Raw genomic sequence first — 19,505 nt, forward strand, 5'->3', positions numbered from 1 at the left:
TATTAAATTTAAAAAAACAGTATGTTTCTATCACTGCATATTCTTTAAAGCAAGGTTTTTCTAACTTGTATCATAAAATACTGTTATTGGAGAACATTAGAAAATACAGATAAGCACTAGGAAACAAAAAGTGTCCAATCCCACAACCAAAGACAATACAGCTTATACTCACATATCTTCCCAGCGCCTTTCTACAAAAGGAATCATAGTGCAGATTTCAAACATGACTTGCAATTGCTAAGTGTCCCTTGGTTGGCTGTGCTATGGTCATCCCCTCATTACTCAACATTTTCATGTTTGCTTTTCATTTGACAGCTCTGTGTACTCTCAATGGTTCTTTAGGATAAACTCAAATACATTTCGGATATCAAGATTTTCAAGACTCTTGGCACATGCAACCATATTGTGTTCCAGAAAGGTTCCCATTTATGCAGCCCAACCGTGTATGAGATATCCTAGTGCTAAATTCTTCCAATGCTAGGATTACATTTTTTTTAATCTTAATTTTAAAAGGTGAAAAAATTCATGTTGCTGCATTGTTATCAGCTTTTTGGTTGTTTTTTGTTAATCCTCACCCAAGGATATTTTTCCATTGATTTTTTTTTAGGAAGAGAGAGGGGAAGACAAAAACATCAATGTGAGAGAAGCACATCAATTGGTTGCCTCCTGCACAAGCCCTGATCAGGGCCTGGGCGGGGAGCAGCCTGCAACCGAGATATGTGCCCTTGGACCAGAATCGGGACCCTGTGGTCCTCAGGTCAATACTATCCACTGAGCCAAACCGGTTGGGCTGTTATCAGCTTTTTAAACCAGGTAAGCAGAGTGCCCAAAGCCACACTGAGAACTGTGAGACTAGGACAGCTTGAGACTACTACCTACCTAGTAGTATTTGGCAAAAACAGATCATGAGCAGAGAGAAAGAAAAATCACATCTGAGGTAGAGGATTCGGGTCAACTCACCCCTTGGCAGTTAAAGAAAGGGGAGTCCTTTCAGGGAAGCATCTTTACCTGATGGATCATGGACACATCCCCCAGCAGTTCCTTGAGGAGCTGCTGGGGACAGCATGGCACTCGAGGCTGAACAGGTGCAGAGAATGAACCAGCACCCCACCTGAGCTGGGACATGGAGCAGCTGTCAGAAGCCGCCAGCCGTATCCTAGAGTTGGAAAAAGAAAAGCAGATCCTCCAGGGCACAGGCCAGGAGTGGTGGGGTGCTGCCGTGGCCCTGCAGGAACGCAGCGTCAAGTGCACGGAGCTATAGGAGGAGAACCAGCAGCTCTGGATGCAGATAGAAAACTTGGAGATGCAATCCAGAAGGAAGAGGACAACAGTCAGCACTGGGAGACCATCCATAAAGTGCAGTACCAGCCCCTCATGGATGAGCACAGCCGCTACAATGGTTCTAGTCTACGGCCATACCACCCTGAACGCGCCTGATCTCGTCTGATCTCGGAAGCTAAGCAGGGTCGGGCCTGGTTCCTACTTGGATGGGAGACCGCCTGGGAATACCAGGTGCTATAGGGTTAACACACACACACACACACACACACACACACACACACACACACACACACAACACAACACAAAAAGAACACAGCGGTTCTAGAGCACCAGCGAAGCTGACCCCAGACAGCTCTCCGGAGCCACTGGAGGCCACCCCAATCATGCTCGTTCTGGGTGCAAGAGAGAGAGGCCCCCAGCGGGCCACCTCCAAAAGGCTATCTATCTGGGGATAACCATTTAGCCGCTTGGTGCAAAAAGAACAAAAGGAAGAACAAACACAACTCTCGGCGGCCGGCCCGGCATTGTTGAAACGCTTTCAGTCCTGGTCTTCCTTGAACATCTCACCCGCTTCTAAATAGGCTCTCCCTTTTCCAGACACTGGACATTCCTTTCCCGTTACCAGTGCCTCCATCAGATACCCTCCCTCATTTATGAAAAACAACAAAAAAATCCAAAAAGAAAACACATTCTTCTAATCAGTTACACTTGAAAAGGGGTGAAAATTCACCGAGTTACCAGCTGTTAAAGTGTGTGCGCATTTCCTGGAACTCTACATTCTGATCCACTGGGAGTCATTCTCTTCCACCAGAGTCTCATCTGTGTGTACATTTGGGGGTGGTTGGGTGCCCTATACTTATGTTATCAGCTTTTTAAACCAGGTAAGCAGAGTGCCCAAAACCACACTAAGAACTTGCGAGACTAGGACAGCTTGAGACTACTACCTACCTAGTAGTATTTGGCAAAAACAGATCATGAGCAGAGAGAAAGAAAAATCACATCTGAGGTAGAGGATTAGGGTCGACTCACCCCTTGGCAGTTAAAGGCCTTTCAGGGAAGCATCTTTACCTGATGGATCGTGGACACATCACCCTGCAGTTCCTTGAGGAGCTGCTGGGGGACAGCATGGCACTCGAGGCTGAACAGGTGCAGAGAATGAACCAGCACACACACCTGAGCTGGGACATGGAGCAGCTATCAGAAGCCGCCAGCTGTATCCTAGAGTTGGAAAAAGAAAAGCAGACCCTCCAGGGCACAGGCCAGGAGTGGTGGGGTGCCCCCGTGGCCCTGCAGGAATGCAGCGTCAAGTGCAGCATCAAGTTCAGGAGGAGAACCAGCAGCTCTGGATGCAGATAGAAAACTTGGAGATGCAATCCAGAAGGAAGAGGACAACAGTCAGCACTGGGAGACCATCCACAAAGTGCAGTACCAGCCCCTCATGGATGAGCACAGCCGCTACAGACCCTGCTGCGTCGCTCCCTGGAAATGGAGAGCAAAGCATTCAGGCGTAGGGAGCAGGACCAGCTCCAACATGAGGCAGCACTGCGGGAGCTGAGGAAGGAGCTGCGGGAGCTGAACACTGAGAGGGAGGCTCTGAAGCAGGCACAGGAGGCGAATGCCCTGGCCGCCCAAGAGAAGGAGAGGCTGCCACAGGAGGGAGACAGAGTCAGCTTCTGGAATCAGCTGATGAAGGGGCAGCAACAGGAGCTCTTCACCCAGAGCAAAGAGATGCAAACCTCCCTGAGGCTCCTGCAGCGGGAAGCGAGGCTTTGCAGGCGCAGTACGAAGGGGCCAGGGAGGACCAGCAGAGCATGGAAATCTCGCTGAAGAAGCTGGGCAGCCAGTGTGAGGTGCTCTCCCGTGAGAAGGAGAACTTCGAAGAGGAAAATCATAACGTCAGAAGGCAGAGTCAGACGTTGGCCAAGAAGAACAGGCAGCTTCTAAAAGAGAATGTAGAAAAGTAAATTTCTTATGGATTATAAAAGAAGAGGAGGAGGAAACAGTCATGGATTCCTGCGAGTCCCAGGTTCCTGTTCCTAGGAAGGAAAAGTGGTGGATTCGAGGCACAGCCTTCATCAAATGTAAAAACAATGGTTCTAGTCTACGGCCATACCACCCTGAACGCGCCTGATCTCGTCTGATCTCGGAAGCTAAGCAGGGTCGGGCCTGGTTCCTACTTGGATGGGAGACCGCCTGGGAATACCAGGTGCTATAGGGTTAACACACACACACACACACACACACACACACACACAACACAAAAAGAACACAGCGGTTCTAGAGCACCAGCGAAGCTGACCCCAGACAGCTCTCCCGAGCCACTGGAGGCCACCCCAATCATGCTCGTATGGGTGCAAGAGAGAGAGGCCCCCAACGGGCCACCTCCAAAAGGCTATCTATCTGGGGATAACCATTTAGCCGCTTGGTGCAAAAAGAACAAAAGGAAGAACAAACACAACTCTCGGCGGCCGGCCCGGCATTGTTGAAACGCTTTCAGTCCTGGTCTTCCTTGAACATCTCACCCGCTTCTAAATAGGCTCTCCCTTTTCCAGACACTGGACATTCCTTTCCCGTTACCAGTGCCTCCACCAAATACCCTCCCTCATTTATGAAAAACGACAAAAAATCCAAAAAGAAAACACATTCTTCGAATCAGTTACACTTGAAAAGGGGTGAAAATTCACCGAGTTATCAGCTGTTAAAGTGTGTGCGCATTTCCTGGAACTCTACATTCTGTCCCACTGGGAGTCATTCTCTTCCACCAGAGTCTCATCTGTGTGTACATTTGGGGGTGGTTGGGTGCCCTATATTTATGTTCAAAAGGCAGTCACTCTTTTCCTACGACAGTTGATTTATTATTTGTTTCCACTGCGTGCCCATTTTTTGGACCACCTTATGTTTACATTCCATAGGGAGTCATTCAATTTTATCAGAAGTCTGGCCTCTTTTACCTTTCTTGGGGGACACTCTGTGTTTATATTCTATTGGAAGTCGTTCATGTTTATGGAGAGTCTGACCTCTGTGTACCTTTCTTAGGGGACACACTGTGTTTATGTTCTATGGGAAGTCATTTGCTTGCATCGGGGGTCTCACCTGCTGCTGTGTGTATTTGGCCAGGTTCCTGGCACATTGCTTCCTCTTGCTTACTAAAGGTGCTCATTGTGGGATGTACTAAACCTGATGCTTTGGGTTCTATAAAGAAGTCCTCTGCTTGAGCTAATGTACTGAGAAAGAAATGTTAACATGGTCGATTTTCTGAGTGCATTGATTTTGTGTATTAAGTAGCCATTGATTCTGGAACACAAGGACAGGTTTGTAATAAAATGAGATATTGTTAAATTTTTTAAAAAAGAAAGAAAGGGGAGGCTAATGTGAGCTAAGGTCCCTGAGAAGCCATCTTGGTCATTATTCGTGGTTTAGAACAGAAACACTAAGGTTCTGGGTGAAAAGAAGTGAAGCATCAAACCTGCCTGCATTCGAGTTCAGCCAAACTCCTCCAGTCTTTTGTATTTCAGTATTCTCTCTTCTTCTACCAAAGGAACTTATTTAAATTGCCTTTCTATGTCTTTTTCAGACTGGAAGACTGTATGTGTAGAATCATTCCAAAACACAAGGGTAGAGATACCCCCCAGGGAATCAGATCATAGGAACTGTGGACAGGGGAAGAGCTTCCATCTGCGACCAGTCCTTTTCCGGCAACAGAGAGTTTCTAAAGAAGTGAGACTTCATAAATGTGAAATACAAATGAAGAGCCTCAGGAGGAATTCAGACATAATTGAGTCTCCCTGGAAATGGAGAGCAAAGCATTCAGGCGTAGGGAGCAGGACCAGCTCCAACATGAGGCAGCACTGAGGCAGCTGAGGAAGGAGCTGCGGGAGCTGAACACTGAGAGGGAGGCTCTGAAGCAGGCACAGGAGGCGAATGCCCTGGCCGCCCAAGAGAAGGAGAGGCTGCCACAGGAGGGAGACAGAGTCAGCTTCTGGAATCAGCTGATGAAGGGGCAGCAAAAGGAGCTCTTCACCCAGAGCAAAGAGATGCAAACCTCCCTGGAGCTCCTGCAGCGGGAAGTGAAGCTCTTGCAGGCGCAGTACGAAGGGGCCAGGGAGGACCAGCAGAGCATGGAAATCTCGCTGAAGAAGCTGAGCAGCCAGTGTGAGGTGCTCTCCCGTGAGAAGGAGAACTTCGAAGAGGAAAATCATAACGTCAGAAGGCAGAGTCAGACGTTGGCCAAGAAGAACAGGCAGCTTCTAAAAGAGAATGTAGAAAAAATAAGTTTCTTATCGATTATAAAAGAAGAGGAGGAGGAAAAGTCAAAGTACAAATCTTATAACCCACCAAAAGACCCACACTCGGGAGAAGCCACACAGTAACGACTGTGGGAAATTGCTCCGTGAGAGCTCAGCCCTCATTAGACATCACATAATCCACACTAGAGAGAAGCCCTATGAATGCAATGTGTAGCAAAGCATTTAACCAGAGTTCATGCCTTACCATCAGAGTGCATTGATTTGTATATTAAATAGCCATCAATTCTGGAACACAAGGACAGGTTTGTAATAAAATGAGATATTGTTAAATTTATTTATTTTTTAAAAAGGAGAGGCCAATGTGAGCTAATGTCCCTGAGAAGCCATCTTGGTCATTATTCATGGTTTAGAACAGAAACATAAACCACTAAGGTTCTGGGTGAAAAGAAGTGAAGCATCAAACCTGTCTGCATTCGAGTTCAGCCAAACTCCTCCAGCCTTTTGTATTTCAGTATTCTCTCTTCCTCTACCAAAGGAACTTATTTTAAATTGCCTTTCTAAATCTTTTTCAGACTGGAAGACTGTATGTGTAGAATCATTGCAAAACACAAGGGTAGAGATACCCCCCGGGGAATCAGATCATAGGAACTGTGGACAGGGGAAGAGCTTCCATCTGCGACCAGTCCTTTTCCCACAACAGAGAGTTCCTAAAGAAGTGAGACTTCATAAACGTGAAATACAAATGAAATAGAAATGAAAGAAGGCCTTCAGCCAAAGTACAAATCTTATAACCCACCAAAAGACCCACACTTGGGAGAAGCCATAGATATGTAACGACTATGGAAAATTTCTCCGTGAGAGCTCAGCCCTCATTAGACATCATGGCATTCACACTGGAGAGAAGCCCTACGAATGCAATGTGTAGCAAAGCATTTAACCAGAGTTCATGCCTTAGCATCAGAGAATTCATACTGGTGTGACACCCCACCAATGTAGTGTGTGGGAAGGCCTTCAGATGTAGGTCAGCTTTCATTCGACACCAGAGCCTCCATGCTAGAGAGTAACTGTGAACAGGACCAATGTGGATGGGGACCTGATGGCTTGAAAGCCTCTGGAAACATGATTTGTACCTTTAATAAAATGACTATTTCATGTGGAAGGTCTCAGGAACTTTTTTCTCTTTAACATCATCTGTCAACTGCATGACCCAACTCAAATTACTAGTTACCTATATTCATTGGGCCTAAGTGCTTTTTTGTGTATCACGCACTCCAGAAACCTTAGTTTATAAAGCTATGATCAAATCAATGGAAGACCTGGTTTCTACTTAAATGCTAGGTATTTCAGCAATGGTTATCCCTCCTTGAATGGCTTGCAAGAAACCAAAAGAACCAAGAATTCTGGCCAGGAAAAAGATTTGTCTATAATGGGATCAAAGTGTCTGATTTGAGGAACTAAATTCAAGTGGAGAAGACTCTAGGGCCAACTATTTAATGCTACAATTTCATTGAGGGTAGGTGATGAAGGATTCATGCCTTAATGCCAAATATATGAAAACCTATAGCCTTGGCTGGTTTGGTCCAGTGGAGAGAGTGTCAGCCTGTGGGCTGAGTGGTCCCAGGTTTGATTTCGGTCAAGGGCACATGCCCATTTTATGGGCTCGATCCCCAGTGTGGGGCGTGCAGTAGGCAGCCAGTCAAGGATTCTCTCTCATCATTGATGTTTCTCTTTCTCCCACTCCCTTCCTCTCTGAAATCAATTTAAAAAAATTATATATATCCAATATAAAAAAGGCTAATATGCAAATTGACTGAACAGCAGAACGACTGGTTGCTATGATGCGTACTGACCACCAGGGGGTAGACACTCAACACAGGGGGAACACCGCTCAGCCAGAAGCTGGGCTCACAGCTGGTGAGCGCAGCAGCGGTGGCTGGAACATTTCAGCGCTAAGGACCCCTCAGGGGATGTCCACCTGCCAGCTAAGGCTTGCTCCCTGCCGGCAGGCGGACATCCCTCCAGGGGTCCTGGACTGAGAAAGGGCTCAGGCTGGGCTGAGGTACTCCCCCCCCCCCCACCCACAGTGCACAAATGTTGTGCACTGGGCCTCTAATATATATATAAAGGAAACCTATGTACACCCAGGTGCAAGTTAAGTAACACTGCTATACCCAATGTCCACTCTATGAACTGACCTAGTGCTTGTTTCAGCTGTTAAGCCTTGGAAAGGTAGAAGCTGAGGGTGTCTGGGGGCTGAGTTCCTGAAATCTCTCCAGGAGGCACACCCTCACAGGGAGGGACAACCTGAAGAAGCCATGCTCTCCCTGGGCCAGAGGCAGGGGGGTTATCCCTGCTTTCCCCACTGGAGGGCAGTTCCCTTTGCTTTTCCACTTTGCACTGACCTGGGTCCTATTGCTGCCATTTCCACCAACTGGGGTCATCTCATCTCAGCAGTTACAAACCACTGTGTGCTTGCCCTGGTTTTGGTTAGGTATGCGTTTGACTTCAGGGACAGGTTTCCCAGTACTGGCTGCCTGCTATAAAGAAGCTTGTGTCAACTATTCTCACCCCTTATTTTTCCCTCACCTTCCACTAAAGATAGTGTCTTCTCCAACCCTGATTGCACCCGGAGTGACTAAAAACCACCTACTAAAAGGCCTGTTGACAAAAGTTCTTGGGTTAATCATCCCCAAGTGGTGTTTCAAGCTACTCAAGTGTAGCTTATCTCAGTGCCCAGGTGGCCATCCGTTGCATGTCTAATAAAGGAAAAGGGAGTGGTAAGCTCTAATGGTGATTAAAAGAAACAGAGAGATGATGAGGGAAAATGTGAAAACATTATAATCTGTTACTGGCTTAAAGCCAAGAGAATGTTAGGACTAGGCTGTAGCTAAACTTTAGAAGTATACTTGACCCTCACTTTCACATAAACTCAGATCAATCAAGGACACAGGTCAGGTTTCTTTGTTATCCAATCAGTGAACCCCAGCTGTGTGCTGGAATGGATACCACAGTCTGGAATTGCAGGCCCTGGGCCCCAACCCACCAAATGATTTGGTCTAGGATGAAGAACTTCATCACCCATGTAGTTAGGCTGCACTACAAGCTTTCCTTCTGGCCAAGAACTATTTCTTATGAAGAGCTCCAGGAATGTCTACAAAACCTGCTGAGACGTCTTTTCTAGATGTCTTTCATGAGCTGCTGCCATAGAGGGCAGAAATCTGTTACTGGTAAGATAACAGATGCCCAGAATGGTGCTTCCACAGGTTCCCACCTTGGTCCCACCAACCACCTGACCACAAAGAACCAGCTCCCCAAGGAGAAGGCCACATCAAAAAGTCCACTGCTTGTCAACTGATCTTTGAGTCCTTTTCCTTTGTAGTTCTTAACTCTGTAGGAAAGAAGAAAGAAATCCTATCAGTGATATGGAAAGAAGTCTTCTCAACCCCACTACTGACCAATTCTAAAACTCTCCAGCTTTCACCCTGATTTTAAGCAATGAAAAATACAGAAGTCACTTACAGCCGGACATTCCACTGCACCACTGTTGATATCATCTATGATGTCATGAGGGTGGCGGCCATCAACATTGCACCCCACAGACTGGGCAGTCCCCAGGATCTCTTTAATGGTTCCTATAATTAAAGAAAATGTGGCATTAGGTGGGAAACGCCAGCCCCTCACAATCCTCAGACACCACTGGGAACATCCATTTGAGTTCCACAGCAGACAGTGTCATAAAATATCAGAAATAAACACCCCCAACTTCCCTACTTGAGAGCTCTCATTTAGTTATGCAAGGCCTGGATGCCAAGTCTCCAGGGGACCCTTGATACCCAGATTAAATACATCTGGCCCCAAATCACCATGATCAAGCCACATTTTTCAAACCCAGAAAAGATTATACCCCAAATTTTGGGTCTTAAAGAATTAATTTTCGGAGAAACCAAGATGGCGGCATAGGTGAAACACCTAACCTGCAGCCGGGCACAACAATTTCAAAGGCACAACTAGAGGTCAGAACGGACATCGTCCAGAACCACAGGAGAGCTGGCGGACTGAAATGCCCACAGATGGGGGGAAGGAGAAGGCCATGGGGACAATCGGGGGAGCCGTAAAAGCCTGAGGTATGGAGAAACTGGCGGAGACACGAGCACGCGCGCCTGCGGGGAGGATGGAGCCGGAGAGGAAGGGGCAGCTGACGGCCTGGCCGGCGTTCACTGGCAGGAAGGAGATAAAGGCTCCGGAGTGTGCTAAGCGCCGGCTCCGACTGCACTGAGCGCCAGTTCCGGGCGAAACCCTGGGAAGCCAGGCGCAGGCTGGGGGAATGAATCTGGGCTGTGGGGCGCAGGCACAGAGGAGCGGCGGAAGGCAGAGTTCCAGAGGCGCGCACGGGAAGGGGCGCAAAGGACGGACTGTTGCCTGCGCCACTGAACTGCCCTAGCGGGAAGGAGACATAAGCTCAGGACCGTGCTGAACCCCAGTTCCGACTGCACTGAACCCCAGTTCCGGGCGAATCCCTGGGAAGCCAGGCGCACGCTGGGGGAATGAATTTGGGCTGTGGTGGCGGAGGCACAGAGAAGCGGCGGCTCCAGACGCGCGCACTGGAAGGTGCGCAGAGGACGAACTTTTGCCTGCGCCACTGGGTGGCCCTGCTGGGAAGGAGACAGGGACGCCAGCCTGCGCTGAGACCCAGTTCCAACTGCACTGAAGCCCAGTTCCAGGCGAGAATCTGGGAGTCCAGATTCATTAGGGGAGGGACTGGACTGTTTGGCAGTGGGCGAAACTCCAGGGCGCGTTTCTCTCAGAGGTGTTTGCAAGGAATACAGAGGGACACAGACACAGGAGCCTCATAGGGCGGGGCTGACAGGAAGCCAAGGTTGTAGGCTCCACCCTGTAGCTCCGCCCCAGCCAAGCTGAGCAGAAGCTTTTTCCTGCTGAGTGCCTCAGGTAGTGGCTGACCCACACTGCATTGGAGACCCAGAAACGAGGGCATCTAGTGGTTGGTGGGAGATGACACCAGATTTCAATCACTTGCATAAGGGAGGCATTCTAGAGGCAGACTCAGTGAGCGCCAAGGCATTGCTGCATCAAGACCCGGCCCACAAACATGTCTCCTGCACAGCAACTCTTCCTATATGGACAAAGAGGGTCCTCACGGCCAATTGGCCTGGAGGACAATTCCTCCCAGTGACACCAACAACAATCAAGACTTAACTGTACAAAGGAGGACCAAGATGGAGACATAGGGCGGCAGCCTGATCGTTGCCTACCACAACAATATTGAGACTACGACGGGAGAGCAGAGCAGACACCAGCCAGAAAGACCGGGGGGCTGGCTGAGCAGATGCTCTACAACTAGAATAAAAGAGAGGGGTACGCAGGATGATGCTGATGCCGGTGACCCAAAGTCCACACTTTAAGAACTATGGCTCAGGCGACACAATGGTGGCCAGGAACGTGCTCGGCGCAGTTCCCCCGGCGGTCTCCGGCTGAGGGGACGGCTCCACTCGCTGCCGAGCACGGACAGACGAGCCCCTGGGAGACATGGGGTGGGAGACTCCGTGCTTGCTGACCTCCGAGTCCTTCAAGAATCTCAATGCCCCGAAGTGGCCAGGTGCGCACGCTCAGCGACTGGCCACCGTTGCAGACCCAAGGGCCGACGCAGCGACACCGGACCAGCCCACCGCCGGGCACCGGGCACACCGGAGCCTTGCCGAGCCCGCCGCCCAACGAGTTCTGCGGCAGTCGCCCTGGAGCTCGGAGAAAATGACCGAAGGAATTGCTGAGAGGGAATTGACCAACAGGAATTGGGATCAAGAAGACGAAACCCCGCTGAGACCCGAGTCCAGGCGAGCCTGCGAGCCTCTGGGCTCAGATGTGGTCACACGCCTCTGGGTCTAGGTGAGGCCTCACGCCCCTGGGTTTGGGTGAGGCCACGCGCCCCTGGGTCCAGGTGAAGCTGGATTCCGGGTTCGGGTGAGGCCATGTGCCCCTGGGTCCGGGCGAATCTGAACCCTGGGTCCGGGTGAGGCCGTGGGCCCCTGGATCCGGGTAAGGCTGGGTCCCGAGTACAGGTGAGGCCGTGAGCCCCTGGATCCGGGTGAGACCACGCGACCAGGGGTCTGAGAGAGGTAACGCGCCCCTGGGTCCGGGTGGCTTCGTGCACCTAGGTCCAGGTGAGGCCACGTGCCCCTGGGTCTGAGAGAGGCCACGCTCCCCTAGGTCCGGGCGAGACCATGTGTCCCTGGATCCGGGTGGGGCCTCGTGCACCTAGGTCCGGGTGGGGCCGCGTGCCCCTGGATCTGGGGGAGGCCAGGCGTCCCTGGGTCCGGGTGAGACCGTGTGTCCCTGGATCCGGGTGAGGCCTCGTGCGCCTAGGCCCGGGTGAGGCCACGTGCCCCTGGGTCTGGGGGAGGCCAGGTGTCCCTGGGTCTGGGTGAGACCGTGTGTCCCTGGATCCGGGTGAGACCTCGTGCACCTAGGCATGGGTGAGGTCACGTGCCCCGGGGTCTGAGAGGCCAAGCGTCCCTGGGTCCGGGTGCGACCATGTGTCCCTGGATCCGGGTGAGGCCGCGTGCACCTAGGCCCGGGTGAGCCCAAGTGGCCCTGGGTCTGGGAGAGGCCAAGCATCCCTGGGTCCGGGTGAGACCATGTGTCCCTGGATCCGGGTGAGGCCGCGTGCACCTAGGCCCGGGTGAGCCCAAGTGGCCCTGGGTCTGGGAGAGGCCAAGTGTCCCTGGGTCCGGGTGCGACCATGTGTCCCTGGATCCGGGTGAGGCCTCGTGCACCTAGGCCCGGGTGAGCCCAAGTGGCCCTGGGTCTGGGAGAGGCCAAGCGTCCCTGGGTCCGGGTGCGACCATGTGTCCCTGGATCCGGGTGAGGCCTCGTGCACCTAGGCCCGGGTGAGCCCAAGTGGCCCTGGGTCTGGGAGAGGCCAAGCGTCCCTCGGTCCGGGTGAGACCATGTGTCCCTGGATCCGGGTGAGGCCGCATGCACCTAGGCCCGGGTGAGCCCAAGTGGCCCTGGGTCTGGGAGAGGCCAAGCGTCCCTGGGTCCGGGTGCGACCATGTGTCCCTGGATCCGGATGAGGCCTCGTGCACCTAGGCCCGGGTGAGCCCAAGTGGCCCTGGGTCTGGGAGAGGCCAAGCGTCCCTCGGTCCGGGTGAGACCATGTTTCCCTGGATCCGGGTGAGGCCTCGTGCACCTAGGCCCGGGTGAGCCCAAGTGGCCCTGGATCTGGGAGAGGCCAAGCATCCCTGGGTCCGGGTGAGACCATGTGTCCCTGGATCCGGGTGAGGCCGCGTGCACCTAGGCCCGGGTGAGCCCAAGTGGCCCTGGGTCTGGGAGAGGCCAAGCGTCCCTGGGTCCGGGTGCGACCATGTGTCCCTGGATCCGGATGAGGCCTCGTGCACCTAGGCCCGGGTGAGCCCAAGTGGCCCTGGGTCTGGGAGAGGCCAAGCGTCCCTGGGTCCGGGTGAGATCATGTGTCCCTGGATCCGGGTGAGGCCTCGTACACCTAGGCCCGGGTGAGCCCAAGTGGCCCTGGGTCTGGGAGAGGCCATGCGTCCCTGGGTCCGGGTGCGACCATGTGTCCCTGGATCCGAATGAGGCCTCGTGCACCTAGGCCCGGGTGAGGCCACGTGCCCCTGGGTCTGGGAGAGGCCAAGCGTCCCTGGGTACGGGTGAAGCCAGATCCTGGGTCCGGGTGAGGCCGTGTGCCCCTGGATCCATCCGGGTGAGGCTGGGTCCCAGGCCCGGGTGTGACCACGCGCCCCTTGGGTAAGGGTGAGGCCACGTGCCCCTTAGTCTGGGTGACGCCGTGCCCCTGGGTTCGGCCGAGACCAAACCAGAGGGAGTCGGACCTCCATTACCACCATTTGTCCACCATCCAGAGCTGAGGGGTCAGTGCTGACATGTACACATAAGGAACTACTGGACATTGAAATTGGGTCTCAAAAGAACTGTTGGTCCAGGGCGAAGCTCGCTACAGATTGATTCATTTGCCTGTCAGCATAACTATTATTGCTCGTCTCACATTCAGTTCTTATTAGTATATATCTAGTGACATATGATCTCGCTCATCTAGGGGAAATGATGAACAACATAGACTGAGGAACAAGAATAGAACCAGAAGCAAGGAGGCATCGATCGGACTATCGGGCCTCAGCGGGAGGATAGGGGAGGGTAGGGGGAGGGTGGGGGGAGGGGGAGAGTTCAACCAAAGGACCTGTATGCATGCATATAAGCCTATCCAACGGTTAAGTTCAACAGGGGATTGGGGCATGCGTGGGGAGAGGGGTGGGATGGGAATGGGGGGATGAGGACAAATATGTGACACCTTAATCAATAAAGAAATTTAAAAAAAAAAAAAAAAAAAATAAAGAATTAATTTTCCTTTAAAATGGGAAAAAGCTACTACTCAGTGAATATGGCACATATTCCAAGTTGGTTCCATGTTGTCCTGCTCTTACCAGAGAGTTCTCTAGCTAAAGATCGGTGCCGCATCTGTCGGGCAATGCTGACAATCTCATCGAATGTGATATTTCCACTGTGCTTAACTGCAGAAAAAAGAAAACACAGCAAAAACTTTGTCACAACCCAAAGCCAGAGCAGACCACAATGTCCTCCCTCAGCCATTCCTCGTTGTTCCCATGCTTTCGGCACAGAGTCCTCCACATGAAGAAGAACCCGGTTTCCTAAGCTGGGGTTCAGCTTCAGCTCACCACTGGAATGCACCAGCCAACAGGAAGTGGTCAGGTGCAGTGGCGGGTGGCTCATGGCAAAATCAAATCTTCACCAATCTTCACGTGTGACTGTTTCAGAGATGAGAAAAGGCAAGCTTAAGTTACTGGGGTTAATCTATTCAGAGTGTCACCCAGCTGAGAAGGGCTCTCTTAATTCATCATTCTCAGTTGTTTCACCCCGAAAGGCATTCATGATACTGCCTGGCTATATAGCAGCCTGCCATCAAGTCCCCATGCCATCAAATCTCTACTTCTCCTTAAAAAGAAAAGCATGCAGCTAAGTATCAGGCGTTGTGCAGACACCACCACTCACAAACTGCTCAGGGACAGAAAGGCCACTCACTCGTTTTTTTGTTTGTTTGTTTGTTTGTTTTTTGCTTCTTTCTGTCTCTCGGCCCCTCCGCAATTCCTACTTTTACCGCGTCGCGCTTTTAAGCTGCTGCCTAGAGGCCTTTCTGGTGCTGCGTTCGGGACGCCGTGAAGTCCTAGCCAAGCCTCTTCCTCTGTCTGGGCCTCAGCTTCCCCACGTGCAAACGGGGAGGGAGGACCGGAGCACCTGTGGCGGCGATGCAGCCCGCACGCGTAGGGTAAGGTTTGTCTCCGGCGCTTTTGTCTCCGGCGCTTCCCCCGTAGACTGGGTGGGCTGCCAGTCCGGCTGCCTCCACGCCGGCCCGGGGTGGGCCTCGTTAGCCGTTGCCCAACCGAAGACCACGGGGTCCTCGTGGCAGTTGGAACCGTCCACGCCCAAGGAGGGGGTGGCCCGCCGCGCTCCTCCCCGAGGTTCCTGGTGCTGTTTGGAGAAGAGGCGGAGTGTGGCGTGGCCAGCCCGGAGCGATGGGGAGAGGGCTGCGGCTGGGACTCTGCAGAAGGACTTACCGGTTTTTTCCTCCCAGTATACCTGAGGTGCACCGGTGGGGAAGTGGGTGCCACGTCTGCCCTGGCCCCCAAGATCGGCCCCCTGGGCCTGGTAAGTCATTCTCGCGGTGGGTTGTTTCTTACCTGGGAGCAGGTAGGCGCTGCCTGGTCAAGCACAGCTGTGCCTGAGGTGCCATTGGCGCTGGCGGTTTCCATCCCCAGTAAACCTCTGGTGCACTGAACTGCCAGGAGGTGCGTTAGAAAGGTTATCGATGAGCATAGAACCCAGTCCCTGGAAGCGGTGACTTCCAATCCACTGCCTCCTGACCGCTGTGTGAGTGAACCTGAGGGAGAGGCTGGGAGGGCCATGGGGGGTGGGGGGGGGTTTTGAAGTTAGGTGGCTTAGTGACTTTCAGCCTATGTTTTCTTTTTATTGATTTCAGAGAGGAAGGTCTAAGGAGAGAGAAATATCAATGATGAGAGAGAATCGTTGATTGGCTGCCTCCTGCACGCCCCATGCTGGGGACTGAGCCCACAACCCAGGCATGTGCCCTTGACCTGAATGGAACCCAGGACTTTTTAGGCCACAGGCTGACGCTCTGTCTGCTGAGCCAAACCAGTTGAGGCTTAGCCTGTTTTCTAGTGCGGGAGGTGGGGATAATCACTGTTTGGAGGCTTAACTGGGATGTTGGGGGAAGATTCTGGTGAACATGGTAATCGCTTGTGTTTCCTATTCTGCTCCAAACCGACTGGCTAATGTGACCAGCTTTACTTACGACCAGTCTTATTTCCCTCGTAACCCATTTTACTGAAGTTGGATTTCCCCAAATATCATGAGACCTTTGTTCCTTGCACAGTGGTCTCTTGCCCAAGTGTTCTCCCACGTTGGTCTTGCTTAACCAGTGTTTTCTTTCTTTAATTCTTTACTGTTGAAAGTATTACATGTGTTCCCTTTTCCCCCATTGTCCTCTTCCAGCCTTCCCCCCTCCCTCATTGTCTGTGTCCATAGGTTATGCGTATATGCACACATTAACCAGTGTCTTAATACCGTTCTGGGCCCGTAGCTCTGCTGGCACTAACGGGACATGTTTCCTAGAGGTCACTGGGAAATTCTAAAGTAGCAAATGCCCAGACCTCCATTCCCCATAGAGTGACTTGGGTTGGCCTGACACAGGAACCTGATACCTTGAAAGGTCTCCAGATGATCTGAATGTAACCAGTGTGGGAATTTTCTCCCTACGTTATCACATAGGTCCTTCTGAGAGGGTAGGTAGGTAATTTTGGCCCATTATGGCCCTTGGCCTGCAGCTTACAACCCTGAACAAGCCTCACCCCAGCTTAATGTTTCCAGGTTATACTATGCTGAGAGCCTTGCCTTGATTGGGTAAGTACAGTTGTGTGTTCAGTTTCCTGTGTGCTCTATAGGAGGATTTGGGGTATTGGCAAGTGAGTGAGACAGGATAGGATTTCAGGACCCTTAAACTTGAGACACAATATGAGTTCATAACCTTTATTTCCACAGTCTCCAAAAAAGGTTGGTGATGACATCGCCAAAGCAACTGGTGATTGGAAGGGTCTGAGGATTACAGTGAAACTGACCATTCAGAACAGACAGGCCCAGGTAATTGGTGTGAGGGTGGGCAGGGTAGCTACCCTCTGGGATTCCTGGGGGGAAGGTTTTGCTGACGTGGCCACCTACCATTAGTGGTGAGAGCAATGTTATGTGTGGGGAAAGCTTTCCCCGAGAGCAAGGTCAGACGTGCTCAAATAGTAACTCCTGTCACTGTGTGTCCCTGGGCAAACAGCTTAATGTCTCCTTGGCCAGGATGTGGTTTGGATTTTGAAGATTCCTTGAGAATGGACCACAAGTCCAGTGTCTGCCCCATGGTCTGGAAGAAACCAGCTGTGTGGCAGTATCGTCTTCACTGGAGGTTGGGGGAGGGCTTACTCATTGAGAATCTCTTCTGCAGATTGAAGTAGTGCCTTCTGCCTCTGCCCTGATCATCAAAGCCTCAAAGAACTGCCAAGAGACAGAAAGAAGCAAAAAAACAGTGAGTGGCCTTTCTGTCACTGAGCAGCTTGTAAGTGGTGGTGTCTGCATAACGCCTGATACTTAGCTGCATACTTTCTTTTTAAGGAGAACTAGAGATTTGATGGCATGGGGACTTGATGGCAGGCTGCTATATAGCCAGGCAGTATCATGAAGTGCCATTCGGGGTGAAACAACTGAGAATGATGAATTAAGAGAGCCCTTCTCAGCTGGGTGACACTCTGTATAGATTGACCCCAGTAACTTAAGCTTGCCTTTTCTCATCTCTGAAACAGTCACACGTGAAGATTGGTGAAGATTTGATTTTGCCATTAGCCACCCGCCACTGCACCTGACCACTTCCTGTTGGCTGGTGCATTCCAGTGGTGAGCTGAAGCTGAACCCCAGCTTAGGAAACAGGGTTCTTCTTCATGTGGAGGACTCTGTGCCGAAAGCATGGGAACAACGAGAAATGGCTGAGGGAGGACATTGTGGTCTGCTCTCGCTTTGGGTTGTGACAAAGCTTTTGCTGTGTTTTCTTTTTTCTGCAGTTAAGCACAGTGGAAATATCACATTCGATGAGATTGTCAGCATTGCCCGACAGATGCGGCACCGATCTTTAGCTAGAGAACTCTCTGGTAAGAGCAGGTCAACATGGAACCACCTTGGAATATGTGGCATATTCACCGAGTGGTAGCTTTTTCCCATTTTAAAGGAAACTTAATTCTTTAAGAACCAACATTTGGGGTATAATCTTTCCTGGGTTTGAAAAATGTGGCTTGATCATGGTGATTTGGGGCCAGATGTGTTTAATCTGGGTATCAAGGGTCCATGGAGACTTGGCATCCAGGCCTTGCATAACTAAATGAGAGCTCTCAAGTAGGGGAGTCGGGGTGTTTATTTCTGATATTTTATGACACTGTCTGCTGTGGAACTCAAATGGATGTCCCCAGTGGTGTCTGAGGATTGTGAGGGGCTGGCGTTTCCCACCTAATGCCACATTTTCTTTAATTATAGGAACCATTAAAGAGATCCTGGGGACTGCCCAGTCTGTGGGGTGCAATGTTGATGGCCGCCACCCTCATGACATCATAGATGATATCAACAGTGGTGCAGTGGAATGTCCGGCTGTAAGTGACTTCTGTATTTTTCATTGCTTAAAATCAGGGTGAAAGCTGGAGAGTTTTAGAATTGGTCAGTAGTGGGGTTGAGAAGACCTTTTTCCATATCACTGATAGGATTTCTTTCTTCTTTCCTACAGAGTTAAGAACTACAAAGGAAAAGGACTCAAAGATCATTTGACAAGCAGTGGACTTTTTGATGTGGCTTTCTCCTTGGGGAGCTGGTTCTTTGTGGTCAGGTGGTTGGTGGGACCAAGGTGGGAACCTGTGGAAGCACCATTCTGGGCATCTGTTATCTTACCAGTAACAGATTTCTGCCCTCTGTGGCAGCAGCTCATGAAAGACATCTAGAAGAGACGTCTCAGCAGGTTTTGTAGACATTCCTGGAGCTCTTCATAAGAAATAGTTCTTGGCCAGAAGGAAAGCTTGTAGTGCAGCCTAACTACATGGGTGATGAAGTTCTTCATCCTAGACCAAATCATTTGGTGGGTTGGGGCCCAGGGCCTGCAATTCCAGACTGTGGTATCCATTCCAGCACAGAGCTGGGGTTCACTGATTGGATAACAAAGAAACCTGACCTGTGTCCTTGATTGATCTGAGTTTATGTGAAAGTGAGGGTCAAGTATACTTCTAAAGTTTAGCTACAGCCTAGTCCTAACATTTTCTTGGCTTTAAGCCAGTAACAGATTATAATGTTTTCACCTTTTTCCTCATCATCCCTCTGTTTCTTTTAATCACCGTTAGAGCTTACCACTCCCTTTTCCTTTATTAGACATGCAACGGATGGCCACCTGGGCACTGAGATAAGCTACACTTGAGTAGCTTGAAACACCACTTGGGAATGATTAACCCCAGAAATTTTGTCAACAGGCCTTTTAGTAGGTGGTTTTTAGTTACTCCGGGTGCAATCAGGGTTGGAGAAGACACTTTCTTTAGTGGAAGGTGAGGGAAAAATAAGGGGTGAGAATAGTTGACACAAGCTTCCCTTATAGCAGGCAGCCAGTACTGGGAAACCTGCCCCTGAAGTCAAACGCATACCTAACCAAAACCAGGGCAAGCACACAGTGGTTTGTAACTGCTGAGATGAGATCACCCCAGTTGGTGGAAATGGCAGCAATAGGACACAGGTCAGTGCAACGTGGAAAAGCAAAGGGAACTGCCCTCCCCTGGGGAAAGCAGGGATAACCCCCCTGCCTCTGGCCCAGGGAGAGCATGACTTCTTCAGGTT

At 51.0% G+C, this 19,505-nt stretch overlaps 1 long non-coding RNA gene, 4 other non-coding genes and 1 pseudogene across 5 annotated transcripts; 4 read left to right on the plus strand and 2 right to left on the minus strand.

Annotated features, from left to right (window-relative positions):
* The first annotated feature begins 1,405 nt into the window (after positions 1 to 1,405).
* LOC129151799 (5S ribosomal RNA) lies at positions 1,406 to 1,524 on the plus strand. Its single transcript, XR_008558433.1, has one exon. It is a non-coding gene; the product is annotated as a 5S ribosomal RNA (ribosomal RNA).
* A 1,856-nt stretch (positions 1,525 to 3,380) lies between these two features.
* Positions 3,381 to 3,499, plus strand: LOC129151801 (5S ribosomal RNA). Its single transcript, XR_008558434.1, has one exon. It is a non-coding gene; the product is annotated as a 5S ribosomal RNA (ribosomal RNA).
* A 4,849-nt stretch (positions 3,500 to 8,348) lies between these two features.
* LOC114229853 (uncharacterized) lies at positions 8,349 to 9,281 on the minus strand. Its single transcript, XR_008558314.1, has 2 exons — positions 9,048 to 9,281; positions 8,349 to 8,916 (listed from the first exon to the last, which is right to left on the minus strand). It is a non-coding gene; the product is annotated as an uncharacterized LOC114229853 (long non-coding RNA).
* Positions 9,282 to 14,169: 4,888 nt separating this feature from the next.
* On the minus strand, positions 14,170 to 14,298 carry LOC129151791 (small nucleolar RNA SNORA65). The gene has a single exon (XR_008558426.1). It is a non-coding gene; the product is annotated as a small nucleolar RNA SNORA65 (small nucleolar RNA).
* A 541-nt stretch (positions 14,299 to 14,839) lies between these two features.
* On the plus strand, positions 14,840 to 18,630 carry LOC129151591 (60S ribosomal protein L12-like; annotated as a pseudogene).
* On the plus strand, positions 17,496 to 17,624 carry LOC114229854 (small nucleolar RNA SNORA65). The gene has a single exon (XR_003615755.2). It is a non-coding gene; the product is annotated as a small nucleolar RNA SNORA65 (small nucleolar RNA).
* Positions 18,631 to 19,505: the final 875 nt, after the last annotated feature.

The sequence above is a fragment of the Eptesicus fuscus genome, chromosome 15 (genome assembly GCF_027574615.1).
Source record: "Eptesicus fuscus isolate TK198812 chromosome 15, DD_ASM_mEF_20220401, whole genome shotgun sequence".
Lineage (NCBI taxonomy): Eukaryota > Metazoa > Chordata > Mammalia > Chiroptera > Vespertilionidae > Eptesicus > Eptesicus fuscus.